A 14,427-nucleotide genomic window follows, 5' to 3' on the forward strand; every position below is an offset into this window, starting at 1 on the left:
ACGTTGGGTCTGAACTGTATCAGCGTTAGGCCTAAACCAGAGGTTTAGGCCAGCATGTAGATCCACCAATAGCAGCCAAGCTCCAAACGTTTCCTCTTTGACGACTTCAATCCCTCCGAGTTCTCCAATCCACGATCGTCATCTAAATCCTCAGCTTCCCTCGATCAAATGAGACTACACTTGATCTTAGCCAAAAGGCCGAGAAGGCTTTAATAAGCTAGACGTTTCCCCCCCCCCCCAGCAGCTCAGGTGCAGAATGAGGGCTGCTGGGGCGGCACGGGTTCATATACCCCACCTATCAGGGCGGAGCTATCATATACTCTAACCAATAGCAAGCATAGTTTCCACCAATTGTGCTTCAGCCTCTCAGGTACCGTAATACTTAAAATACCACACTGTGTTTACCATATTTGCAACAGTGATTAGATTTCAAACATTCTTCATTACGTAGAAAGCTTTTTGGGAGGGCCTGAGCTCCAGAAGGTGCTATATAAATGTGTTTCCTGATTCTTCCTCTCTGCAACTCCCCCCTCCCCTTTTCAAACATACATTGTTCAATGAGCCTGTCTGATTTCTACTTTGTAGACCCAGAGTCTGTTACTCTTATTCACATTTGTGCCAAGTGGCGCGCGTTTTTCTGTCAAAGGCGCAACATTAGATAAACAGCAAAAAAAAAATGTTTTTTCAGGAAACGGTGTTTCTGCGTTGCAGATATCTGTGGAGGTTAGTTATCTGTTAAAATGGCCCAAGAGTAAGCCAGCCGCTGCTGGGTAACTTGCTCTCAGTCGCTGCTGCCCCGCTCGAGGGTTTCGCTTCCCTGCCTTTTCCTTGTGCAATCTCCCCGGCCCGGGACACAGGAAGAAGCGGCGGACTGAGGAGGAAACTGGAAAGAGGAGCCCGCAGCTGAGAGCCGGGTGAGTTTGCTGCTATCCCGAGGGACGGGGGTGGGTGGGGGGGTCTTTGTATCGAGCGCTCAGCCTCACCAAGGACCGATATGAATGTGATTTAAAGGGACAGGATGAGGTTTTAACGAATGTGGGCTATCCACCCCCTGTTGCTGCCAGTTTCTATGTCCCTGATGGCGCTGCAGCTTTGCTGCATTATCTCGGCCGACGATCTGTTCTTCCCTTGTGAACCCAGAAAGTTGGCAGGTTGTGTGGCTGGGAGCTGATGCATGGACTCATTGGCCGATAGATTCCACCCCGTCCCCTTGATTGATTGCACTAGAGTCAGCCAAACGTGCACTTTTCAATTGGGTTTCCGTAGCCTGTGCAGACGATCCCTTCCTGGAGAATGGGCTGAATGGAAAACGGTTGGCTGTGATAAACCTCAGGTGCTGGAGCGGGGCCATGTCCCGTTGGCGACGCATTAGGAAGGGTGTTTGCCTGGGCGTCCCAAAGCGCTTCACAGACAATAACCTTTTGAATTGTAGTCATTGTTGTAATGAAACAAAATGGCAGCAAATGCTTTCAAACAGCAAAGTGATAATGACCAGACAACGTGGGTGTGATTCTCCCTTAGCCCATGCCAAAATTGGGAAACGTGATTGGGTGGAGAATTGGTTCTGGCGCCAAATTTGATGCCAAATCACAATTCTGCATCACCTTGACAGTGGTGTTAATGTGGTCTGGAACGCACATACAGTAGACACCGTTTGCATATCATTAGCCCGCCCGACCCGGTATTCTCTGGGATTCTCCGCCTCCGATGGGCTGAGTTCATAATGGCGCGGTTCACTTGTGCTTTTAAAAATTGTGAAACCAGCGTGGCGGCTGCTGAGGAAGAGAGAGAGGGGTACAGAAAGTGTCCAATATCACCATAGTGTGTTGACAGTTGTGCCGTTGGCCGGGGAGCTTCTGCCAGGGCCAGGAGGTGGGCTGTGGGGTTGGGGTGGACAGGCATGGAACACCATCGCTGCAGCTAGCAAGGCAACCGTGCAGCTGCACACACCGCTAACAGCCCACTTTGAACTTAGTGCCATGGGTTGTATAGTTGTCCCCCCAGGGCACTCCTCTGGGTGCCCCCTGGCCCCAGCCAACCCATCAGCTTTATGGGTGTGCTCCAGTGCCATCTTGTTGGCTGGGATGAGTGTGTGTGTGGAGTGTAATGTGTATGTGCGGCTGCTGCTTGTCAATCCCCTGAGTGTCAATCACAGACCTGGCGAATCCCGCACCGTTTTTCATTGGAATCAATTGAGATCCATGTGGCACCCATGCCAGCGCCTTAGGAGCAGCGGAATCTGTCCACGTGTGGTGCCAGTTTTTCTGAAATGGAAGTCCACGAATTCTGCGTTGGTGTCAACACTTAGTCTCAGAAACGGAGAATCCCGCCCTTGTTTTTGTGATGTTGATTGAGGATTAATTGTTGGCCAGGACACTGGGATACTTCCCTGCTCCACTTTGAAATAATTATTTCATGGAATGGGAGTGTCACAAGGCCAGCGTCTGTTGCCCATCCTTAATTAATGTCATAGGATCTTTTACGTTCGTTATGCGGGGCAAATGGCACCCCAATTTTAACTTGTCAGTTAAAGCTGCCCTCCAGATAGTCCAGCACTCCCTCAATGCTGTGTTGTGGTGTGAACTCAGATTTTTCTGTGCCTAGGTTCTGGAACCCACAATCCTTTGCCTCAGGTTGGGAAGTATATTGAGCCCCATGACTTGGGTTAAAATTAAAAATCCCTTTAGCTACAATGAATGCCAGTAATAATGCTACTGTAACTAACATCCAGCATTACTATATTAGTAATCAGTAAAGGTACAGTGCTATTTTCCTAAACTTTTTTTTGTTTTGATGGTGGTTTCTCATTCTGGTGTATGGTTCTATGAATGTCCCCTGGTATTTTGTTATTAATAGACTCAATAGGATTACTGAATCTAATCCTGGGTGTTTTATCATGTGACATGCCATTGTGGGCCTTGATCATGTGAAACTGATCATGTGATGCTTGGTCATTTGATGAAGTGACATTTGCTTACTGTTTACAAATGCTGCTGTACTTAACCAAGGTTGAATTTCCCCATCTCACCAAGTGCAAAATAAAATTAGTTTTTTGCTTTGTGGAACAGAAAGCTATCAGTGAAACAAATGGCAACATAACTGATGAATCAAAGGAAGGACACATAAGAGATTTAATCATAAGTAATTTTTAAATAAAAACTATTTTTGTGACGATCCTCCCGTATTAATTGCAATAGGAAACACCAAGAGGGGATTTTCCGCACCCGCCGTGGTGTGTTTCTCAGTTCCGGGAAGTGGCCTGCAGTTGACCAGTGGTGGGCTATTCTAGTTCCGCTCTGCTGTCAATGGGATTTCCCATTGAAGCCACCCCATGCCGTCGGGAAACCCATGGCGGTTTTGCTTTGGCAGGACCTTAAGATCCTGCTGGCGAGAATTGCTGGAAAATCTCCCGCTTTCAAATAAATCCAACTGATTCTGTAAGAACATAATTGATATAAGTACGTTTTAACTAATGATTTTGTGTATTTTATGAATTTTACAAGACAAAGCAAATCACATAGAGTCTCCATTTATCCATTGCCTCTGATTTGCCATTGCTTGCCCAACATCCAGAATTACATTAGCATAAACTTCCTCTAATTAAACACTGAAAAGGCCCAAAGCCAATATGTACAATCCCAGCCACAAACTCCATTGCCTAGCCATTGACTTCATCCCAAACCGTTTGCAACCTTTGTTTTTATTTAATCCCGAGCTGAGCTTCCAACTCGCATCTCTCCATCACCAAGGTTGCTTACTTCCATCTCTATAATATCGACTGTTCCACCTCTGCCTCTACTTATCTGTCTCTGAAAGCGCAAATCCATTATTTTGTTACCATTGCCCTTCACTATTCCCATCTATTCCTTTATCGTCCTCCCACATTGCACCCTCTGAAAAAATGTGATTATCCAAAACTCTGCTGCCTTGCTCATATAAGTCCCATTCACCCATCATCCGTGAACTACATTGCTCCCATTTGGCAATACCTCAATTTTAAATTGCACTTATTTTCAGATCCCTCCATGGCTAAGTCCCTGTCTTTCTCTGTACCTCCTCCAGTGGTACAATTCCTCCTGAACGTTTTCTGTGCTTTTCCAGTTCTCGATTTTTGCATTATCATTTGTGGTTGTGCCTTTAGTGAGACCCTAAGCTCAAGAATTGGCTCCTTAAACCTTACCACTTTGCTATCTTATCTGGTCCTTAAAACTTATCTGTTTGACTAAGCATTTGGCCACGTGTTAATATCTGCTTATATGGGTTTATGTGAAATTCTCATTAATAATGTGCCCACGAAGGCCTCAGGAATATTTTAATACTTTCAAAGCACTTTAATAATGGCAAGTTGTGATTGAGTGATAATTTGCTTCACTAACATTTTGGGTGCAAGAATTCCTATACTTAATATTTAATGCCTGTTGGCAGCACGGTGGCACAGTTGCTAGCACTGCTGCCTCACGGCACTGAGGTTCGATCCTGGCCCTGGATCACTGTCCATGTGGAGTTTGCACATTCTCCCTGTGTTTGCGTGGGTTTCGCCCCCACAGCTCAAAGATGTGCAGGATAGGTGCATTGGCCCCGCGAAAAGCCCCTTAATTGGAAAAAATGAATTGGGTATTCTAAATTTATTTTAAAAAATATTTAATCCCTGTTTATGCCAAGTGGTCCAATCATGGTTTTGAATTTCAATCCTAAGACAGCGGTGGCTGAATTGGTAGCACTCTGGTGCCTGTGTCAGAAGTTCCCGGTTTCAAGTTCCACTCCACTCCACTCCAGGGCTTGAGAACAAAAATCTAGACCGACACTCTGGTGCAGTACTAAATGAATGCCACACTGTTGAGGTGCTGCCTTTTGGATGGGATATTAAACCACAGCAATATTTGCCTGCTCAGATGGATGTAAACGATCCCTTGCCGCTATTTTGAATAAGTGCAGGGCAGTTACCCCTGGCCAATATTTATCCATCAAACAGCATCACAGAAACAAAATATCTGGTCATTATTACATTAATATTTGTGAGTGTTTGCTGTGAACAAATTGGTTGCTGCACTGTCTGCATTAAAACAATGACTGCAAAAGTACTTAATTGGCTGTAAAGCACTCTGAGATGTCCAGTGTCCATGAAAGGCGCTATATTAAATGGAAGTCTTTCTTTTCTTCTTTTCACAAATTGAAAGACAAAATGCAAACAAAGTTTAAAGTTCTCTTGAAGTTATTTTTTTCTTAAAATGTTCAAGAATTTTCTCAGATTCTTAGATTTTTGAGTCCATTAATAAGGATGCCTTAATTAAGACATTACTTCCTACTTTGTCTTTCTGCAATACTCAGTTCATATCAGTTACAACAAACTTTTACACATTATACTTATTTATAGATCACAGTTCCCTTTCTCTTGTACACTCTGTACTATGCAGTAGCTCCTTCCACCATCAATGTAGCTCCTTCCACCATCAATGTATCTTCATTAGGAGTGTGACAAGCAAGGGCGGCGCAGTGGTTAGCATCGCTGTCTCACGTCGCCGAGGTCCCAGGTTCAATCCCGGTCTTGGGTCACTGTCCGTGTGGAATTTACACATTCTCCCCGTGTCGGCATGGGTCTTGCCCCCACAACTCAAAGATGTGCAGGTTAAGGTGGATTGGCAATGCTAAATTGCCCCTTAATTGGAAACAAAAAATGAATTGGGTACTCTAAATTTATTTTTAAAATAAATAAATAAAATGAGGGTGACAAGCTGCATTTGTGGTTCCAGACACCCGCAGGATCTGTGGAATGCTACTCGGTTACTGGACATGCCGGCCAGGGTACCGTGTTGTGTGAACCATGTGTACAAGGAGCTTTTCTCCTGGGTTGTCCAGGTAGTGATCATGAGACCAATCACATATTCTGGGATTTCCTGGCCTATTCTGGCTGGTTGGCCCATTCTGGCTGGTTGGCCCATTCTGGCTGGTTGGCCCATTCTGGCTGGTTGGCAATCTCAAGCCTGCCAAATATCAGAGCGTTCGACCCAGTCCTTTAAATTACAAATTTTTAATCAAACTAATTACAAATTAAAGCATTTGTGGGGTCCCAGTAAAGATTCAAGTTATACAGTAACCCTTGCTGAATAAAGAGGAATAATCATGTAGTTAGCACAGGTTGATGGGTACAGCAACATATATACATATTTACCTCTGAAAAGCTGACATTTTGTCACCAGAACAGCACCTTTATTTTGTTTTAAGTACCTGCTGGTATTCCCAAAGAGCTGTATTTGTCACAACAGCACTTTGCTTCCATTTGACAATGAAAGCACCCGAACTGCTGCTCAGCACTGCAGTGAAAATTGACTATGCAAAGCTTCCATAGTCCAGACAGGTCTAACTTAATTTTGAATGTTAGGATTAAAATGGAAGGAAAAGGCATCAGTGACACTGTCAATTTAAGTATAAAGGAATGGCTTATTTACATTGTCGTCTTGTTGCATTGTTTGTTTAGCTGTGTAAAGCTGATGGTTCCAGAATTACAATCCCATCTCTTGAAGATTAGGTCACTTTGGTTTTGCTAGTGTTACTTGGCTCCAGACTTCTCTACAGCCTTTGGCCAAACATGAGTTCAAGAGGTGAGGTGAGAGTGACTGGCCTTGACATCAAGGCAGCGTTTCACACTGAGTATGGCATCAAGTAGCCTTAGCAAATTTTAAGCAATGTGAGTTAAGAGGAAAGCTCTCCACTGGTTGGAGTCATACCTAGCACAAAGTAAGACGGACTTAGTTCACAAATTCCGAAGATGTAGGAGCAGAATTAGGCCATTTGACCCATCGAATCTGCTCTGCCATTTGACCATGGCTGATCTCATCCTGGCCTTGTTGAGGGCCAGCCTCTGGGCATTGCTACAAGAGTTCCTACGGGTAGTGTCCTAGGCCCAACTATCTTCAGCTGCTTTAGCAATTGCCTTCCCTCCATCTTAAGGTCAGAGGTGGGATGTTTGTTGTTGATGATTTTAAAGTGTTCAGTATCCCCGCGACTCCCCCGATACTGAAGCAGTCCATTCCTTCATGCAGCAAGTTCTAGACAATGTTTAGGTTTGGGCTGGTAAGTGGCAAATAACATTCACATCACACAAGTGGCAGGCAATGACTATCTCCAAAAATAAAGAACCTAACCATCTTTCCTTGACATTTCATGGCATTACCTCTGCAACTACAGTGGCAGCAATGTGTGAACACCACCTTCCAAACACATGACCTCTGCCATCTGAAGGACAAGGGCAGTAAGCACATGGGAACACCATCACCTGAAATTCCCCTCCAAGCCATGTACCATTCTGACTTGGAAATATATCGCTGTTCCTTTATTGTTGCTGGGTCAAAAGACTGGAACTCCCTTCCTAAGGGCACGTGTACCTGCACCACATGAACTGCAACAGTTGAAGAAGACAGCTCAACACTTTCTCAAGGGCAAAAGGCAACGTGCAACAAATGCTGGCCTTGCCAGGAATATTTCTATTCTGTGAAAACAATTTTTAAATGTAGAGCCAAGTTGCTGTTGAGCCAAAAAGCAGGCTACTGAGTGGAATTGTAGATGAGTCTGAAAACATCGGTGTTGCATTTAAAGGCTTAAGTTCCAGCATTCAAAGGAATCCCAATGGAATTTAACAATTTGGAACATTAACATAATGCTCGCCAAGCATGTACATTCTTTCCAGAAAATGTTGCGATAGATTTATTGGTTGTTTAGTTCATGTGAGTAGACTAATATCTTGCTGGGATCGGCTATTTACTTTACAATAATATGTAAAACATCTAACAAGGGCTGAATTTAAATCTTGATTCTTTTGTTTAGTTTACTTCAACAATTTAAAAAATATATATTTTTATTCAAGGCTTTTTAGCAAAATATAAATATCAAAAGAACAATCAAAGAACAAAAGACCATCACATCAACCCACCCAACGACACAGCCCTTCAAACACCAACCCCCAATCACGTCCCGCCTTCACCTTTTTAACCCCCTTACCCCCCTCGCTGACCCCTCAGTATTCCTTGAAGAAATCGATCAACGGTATCCACCTCTGAGTGAACCCTTCTTCTGCACCTGCCCAGCCAAAGACAACGGCAAAACATCCCCCTCCTAAAATCCACCTTCATCCCCTCCCCCAATCGAGCCAAATTCAAACTATGCAGCTGGGCCCAGCTCCGCGCCACCAGAATACCAGGGTATCTAAAGCTTGTCCTCACCACCCTAAATGGCAGCTCCCCTAACCTCCTTTCCTGCCCCCGAGCATTGAATGGGGACACCTCACACTTTCCCATATTCAATTTATATCCTGAAAACTGGCGGAATTCTTGCAAAATCCCGGATGCCAATGCAGCCCAACGGGTCCGAAATATATAATGGCAGATCATCTGAATGCAACAAAACCCTATGCTCAACCCCTCACTCAATCCATCGACGTCATATGTGCCAATGCCAGTGGCTCTATCGTCAAGGTGAAAAGCAACAGGGAGAGCGGACACCCCTGCCTCGTTCCACGGTGCAACCCAAAGTCCCCCAAACACACTTGGTTCATCCGCGTACCCGCCACTAGCACCTTGTACAGCAGCTGGACTCAATCTACAAACCCCTGCCCGAACCCATCGTTGCCCTAAGTTGTTTCTCAGAAAAATCAATGGGTTGATTTTAGGGTATGTGTGGGCGGGGAAGGTCCCGCAGGTGCGGCAGGCTTTTCTGGAGAAAAGGTGGGTGGGGGGGGGGTGTTGGCGGCTGGCCTTGCCGAATCTGATTAAATATTATTGGGCTGAAAACATTGTGTTGGTGAGGAAATGGGCTGTGGAAGAGAGAACCGTCCCAGCACCTCCAAGAAATACTCCCACTCCATCTGATCATAAGCCTTCTCGGCATCCATCGCCACCATGACCACAACCCAAGGACATCATAATCACGTTCAATAATCTTTGGACATTGTCGACAACTGCCTTCCTTTCATAAAACCTGCCTGATCCTCCCCAATCAACTCCGGCTCCGCAAGCACCTTTGGCAGTAACTTGGCATCTACACAGCGATATCGGGCGGTATCTTTCACACTGCTCCGGGTCCTTATGCTTTTTAAGAATCAGGGAGATAGAAGCCTGCAACAAAGTAGGGGGAGTTCCCCCCCTCTCCCTTGTCTCACTATACGCCCTCACCCGCAGTGGCCCCAGCTCCGCCCCGATCTTCTTATAAAACTCCACTGGGAACCCGTCCGGACCCGGGGCCTTCCCTATCTGTATCGCCCCTATGCCGTCCATCACCTCCACAGCCCAATCGGGGCCTCCAGGCTCTGCACCCACCGCTCCTCCACCCTGGGAAACTCCAACCCATACAGGAACCGCCTCATCCCCTCTTCCCCTCTCAGGGGCCCAACTTGTAAAGCCTCCTATAAAAGGCCGCAAATACCCCATTCTCCCCCTCCGGATCCATCACCACCTTACCCCCCCCCCCTCGTCCCTCACTCTACCAACCTCCCTAGCTGCTGTCTGCTTCCTCAACTGATGGGCCGCATCTTACTTGCCTTCTCCCCGTATTGATACACTGCCCCTCTGGCCCTCCGCAACTGCCCCACTGCCTTCCCCGTCGACACTAACCCAAACTCCATCTGGATCCTCTGCCTCTCTTTCAGAACCCACTCCTCCAGCGCAACCGAGTACCTCCAATCCACCCTCAAGATCTCCTGAACCAACCTTTCCCTCTCCTCCCTCTCCTTGTGCGCCCAAATCGAAATAAACTCCCCCCCCCCCCCCCCCCCACTACTACTGCCTTGAGTGCTTCCCACAACATGGTGGCTGTGATCTCCTCCATTTCATTCACCTCCACATCACCCTGAATAGCAGCCCTCACCCGCTCACACACCCCCTCATCCGCCAACAGCCCCACTGCGGCCATTGGGCCACCCCTGAACCATCAGCAAATCCACCCAGTGCGGTGCGCCCCCGCCAGCAGTGATCTGGGAATACACCCGGTGCCAATGGGAGAAGTATGAAAACTTCGCCCTCGGCCTCCCAAATCTCCACTGGTCCGCTGCCCCCCATGTGCTCCATGAACCCCCCCCCCCCCCCCAACAGCTCCCTAGCCACTGCTGATCTCCCCAACGCTCGACTGATCCAGGCTCGGATCCAGGACTGTATTAAAATCCCCCCCCCCCCCCCAACAGCTCCCTAGCCACTGCTGATCTCCCCAACGCTCGACTGATCCAGGCTCGGATCCAGGACTGTATTAAAATCCCCCCCCCCCCCCCATAATCAACTGATGCGTATCTAAATCTGTCATCTGGGGTGGTGCGTATCTAAATGCTCCCCAACACCTGCCTCATGAAATCCACATCATCCCAATTTGGGGCATACACATTTACCAGGATTACCGGCATTCTCTCCAGCTTCCCAATAACCACCACATACCTACCCACACCCCCTAATCGGCCACAATGCTCCCCACCTCAAACGCCACCCTCTTATTGATCAACACCGCCACCCCCCTCGTTTACATATCCATCCCTGAGTGGAACACCTGCCCAACCCATCTCTTCCTTATCCTCGACTGATCCCCCAACTCCCGCAGAAACACTACGTCTGCCTTCAGACTCCTCGGATGTGTAAGCACACGGGACCGTCCCATTCAACCCTCGCATGTTCTACGCGACCAGCGCGTCGGGGGGCCTCCCCACCCTCCTTCCCTGCCGATCAGCCAAACCCCTTCCTGGGCCAGCCCCTGGCACACATCGCGCACCTTTCCAGGCCCACCCTGGGAGGTCCACCGCCAGCTCCGCACCAAGGTCCTGATAGATCCGTAGCTCATTATCTTCCCAGGTGCACCTGGTCTGCCTTGCCTACTGCAAAATTCTCTCCTTGTCCAAAAAGCGGTGCAGCCGCACCACCATCGCCCATGGCGGCTCCCCCACCTGCGGCCTCTTCCTCAGTGTCCTGTGCGTCCTGGTCACCCTCGAGGGTCTGATCAAAGGCCTCCACCCCCATCAACTGCTCCAACATCCTTGCCACATACTTGGCGGCGTCCGCTCCCTCGATACCCTCGGGCATCCCGACTATTCTTAAATTCTGTCATCTGGGGTGATTCTACAGGTCCTCCAACTTCTCTTTTCCCAACATCCACAACTTCACCTTCAGCGAGGTCATCCGCTCCTCATGCACCCCTACCGCCTTTTTAACCTTCTCTGGCTCTGAACCTCCAGCCTCTGCCCCACTTTCTCAATTGCGACCCTGAGTGGCTCCACCACCTTAGCCATGTCCTCCGAGGCCTCCTTCCTCTGCTGCTGGAACTTCTATAATAATCTTTATTGTCACAAGTAGGCTTTCATTAACACTGTAATGAAGTTACTGTGAAAAGCCCCTAGTCGACACATTTCGGCACCTGTTCTTATTTAAATACTGCACCAGCTGCTCCGTTGACCACTGGGGGGCAGCGCTACCCCCTTGCCCTCTGCCATCTTGACCTGTGGCACACCACAGAACTGCCCTGCTTCAACCGCTCTCTTTTTCTTGTAGCACTTTTCATCCTCTGCTCCATGTACCAGACTCACCAGAGGGGTATTTCCTTCCCTTCGCACGCACGCACCTTTCACCCTCAAAGAAGACGTCCATACGGATGGGAAGGACCAGCAAAATCCACCTAGAGTGGGAGCCACCAAACGTGTGACCTCCCACTCCATGGCCGCCACCGGAAGTCTTACTTAAACAATTTAATCATACTTGGTTTTCACTTCCTCCCTTTTAGTTTCCAACTTTTAAAATGTTTGTAATATTATATCAGGGTAGAGCTTTTACGTAGCAGACCGACTTGCAGCACTGAGTGTGAAGGGGAGCCAGCCATGGTGGTGGGAGTGGTGTAGCCACTTAAAATGGCCAACTCCCGATTCAAAATGATGAACGGCAAAGGCTGATGGGAAAGTCAGCCAACAAGACACAAACGAGCAGCTGCAGGTTGGCTGTGTATTTGCCTCTGGAAAGGCCAGACACTATCGATACCAGCAACCATCAGCGTAACAAAACACCAGCCATCTGCATACTAATGAGCAATCCCCGGGAACAATAAGCAACATTTAGACACACAAAGCCAAACCATACTCTTTGGCGCCAGCAGAAGCCTACACAAAAGGAGGTAAACGACCACCTCAAGATCGCCCATCGATCAGGGAACCGCTCCAGCATTGGAGAAAATCGAACCAAGCGATTGGGACAAAGTCCAATCACTTGGGACCAGGTACAGGGTCCGCCCCGAAAGGCGGGAAGCCCCTGGGGACTATAAGAATTGAGCCACAAGTTCAAATTGCTCTCTTCTCCACCACTCTTCAGCAGCTGGTCAAAACTGTAAGTCTTACTTCAATGCCCGCTACGAGATAGGCGCTCCTAGCTACCAATCTGTACCAACTTCGAATCCCGCAGGCTCAGAACCTGAACGAAAGGCCATTTGTTCCCCTGACCTGGTGGGCCAGTTCCAAGTTAAGTATAAGCCTGTTAGTAGTAGAAGTAGCTTAGACGTAGAATTTGTACATGAGTAGTGATTACTGTGTATAATAAATGTGCTTTGATTTAAATCTTACTAATCGGTGTATTGGATTATTGATCATTACTCGGACTTGAAGCACGTGGCGGTATCATAAAGATACCTGGCGACTCGAGAGCAAAGGTAATAAAACAGAGCAATTAAACTAAGGCAAAGTTAACAACATTATTTGGCGACATCCTGACGGGACCCGATCTAGAAGTGGAAAACCACTCCGGGAGAACCCCAAATTTGAATTAGAGATCCAATTGGAAACAGAAAACCACAAGTGTTCAAGCAGTTCTGATCAATACTCATAAATTCGGAAGTGTGTGTATGCATGCGTACGAGAGGGTAAAACTGATAGATTTTTGTTGCGACAAAACTGTCGGAAGTTTGTATTTCGGAAAGTAGCGAAAGCCGTACCCGTATTTACAGCACCGCCTTAAAACCCCTGTCCCAAATTTGAAGAGCAGCATTCTGATTAATACCCCTGTCCCAAATTTGAAGAGCAGCCTTCGGATAGGAAAGATGGCATTGCAGCGCCTAATGAACCCAGAGGAATTTGCGGTCGCAGTGACCAGCATCAGTAGAGTGGGACAATGTCCCATTTGGGAGGAAGAGATCAGGAAATATCTCAAAGGGAAAGGATGGCCCCTTTGGAATGAATTCTGTGAAAACGAGGAATCAGGTCCCGGGAGTATAGGACATACTTGGTGGGAGAACCTGAGCGAGATCCACAAAAAGAGCTTGGGCAAAGCACGCAAGCCGATGGTAATCGTGTCCTGCTTGGCACAATTGCGAGGCACAGAGGAGGTCATTAGGACTCTCCGGAAAGAAGTTGAGGGCATACATCGAATGAGTAAGGTCGATGTAAGCGAGGTAGAAAAGGAGAATTTGGAATTGAGGAGGAAGTTGGCAGCAAAAGACGGAGATGTGGAGGATGCCAAAAGGGCACACCAGTCTTGTCTGGCACACTTAAGCAGCTTCCAGTCTCAATACGAAAAGGCCTATCAGGACACGCAACGTGCAGTCCTGGTATGTGAAGAAACAGAAAAGCAGGAAGAAGCATTACAGAGACAGTGTAGTGACCTCGAGGCAGCACTAGGAGCACTCCATGCTGCCACCACAGAACAAAGACAAAGCACGCTAGATCACGCAAAGTGCCGGAAGCAGATTGCAGAGCTGCAATCGCAGCTTTCAGTTCAGAAAGGTTTCCAGGAAACCTTTGGAGAAAAATTAGATCAGGAAGACGGCCCTGATTGGGAAGAATTGAACAAAACAGCGCAGAGATATGTTCAGGGACCATGTGCGCAGGGAAAGCCACAAAAGAGGAAAGCGCCCCAACCCCCCACACAGCAGATAGTTCAAGCTCCAATGAACCCAGTAACCACCCACCGCACAGCCACGTCGGACGATGCGGAATTTCTATACTCCACCCCCTTAACAGTTACCCAATTACGGGACGCATGCGATAAGATCACACCGTTCCTCCCCACCATTTCTTTGCCACAGTCCAGCATCAGGCGACCATGTATGGCCTGGATGAGCGAGGGCATGTAAAGCTCACAGTTTTAAGTTTAGATCCTTCAGTAGCAGCAGCCCTTCCCGACCCACAGAATGTAGGAGGAGGCACCCTTGCAGAAATGCATACCGCGATCCTGGATGCGATCGGGTATAACCGGGGTGACCCCGTAGATGGCCTTAACAAATGTAGGCAAAGGAAATCCGAGCACCCCACAATGTTTGCTGGACGCCTGTGGATCCACTTTGCAGCAGTTTTCGGAGACTTAGACCGTGCCCATTTGTCCCCAGACAACATGGCCAAATAGACCCGCACCCTTATCTCCCATGCCACAGAAACAGGCCAGAAAGCCTGCGCGAGTTATGATCCCTCAGAGGAGGCCCATAACGAGA

At 47.8% G+C, this 14,427-nt stretch overlaps 1 protein-coding gene across 3 annotated transcripts in view; it reads left to right on the top strand.

The window, feature by feature from the left end:
• Positions 1-507: 507 nt before the first annotated feature.
• The window catches only part of cpvl (carboxypeptidase vitellogenic like), a 172,763-nt gene continuing 158,843 nt past the window's right edge, over positions 508-14,427 (top strand). Inside the window, exon 1 of one of the 3 annotated variants that reach the window (XM_072509389.1) lies at positions 508-914. The gene's annotated coding sequence lies outside the window, so the exon portion shown is untranslated. The remainder of the gene's footprint in view (positions 915-14,427) is intronic. The other 2 variants (XM_072509388.1, XM_072509390.1) reach the window with 2 other exon arrangements.

The sequence above is a fragment of the Scyliorhinus torazame genome, chromosome 6, assembly GCF_047496885.1.
Source record: "Scyliorhinus torazame isolate Kashiwa2021f chromosome 6, sScyTor2.1, whole genome shotgun sequence".
Classification (NCBI taxonomy): domain Eukaryota; kingdom Metazoa; phylum Chordata; class Chondrichthyes; order Carcharhiniformes; family Scyliorhinidae; genus Scyliorhinus; species Scyliorhinus torazame.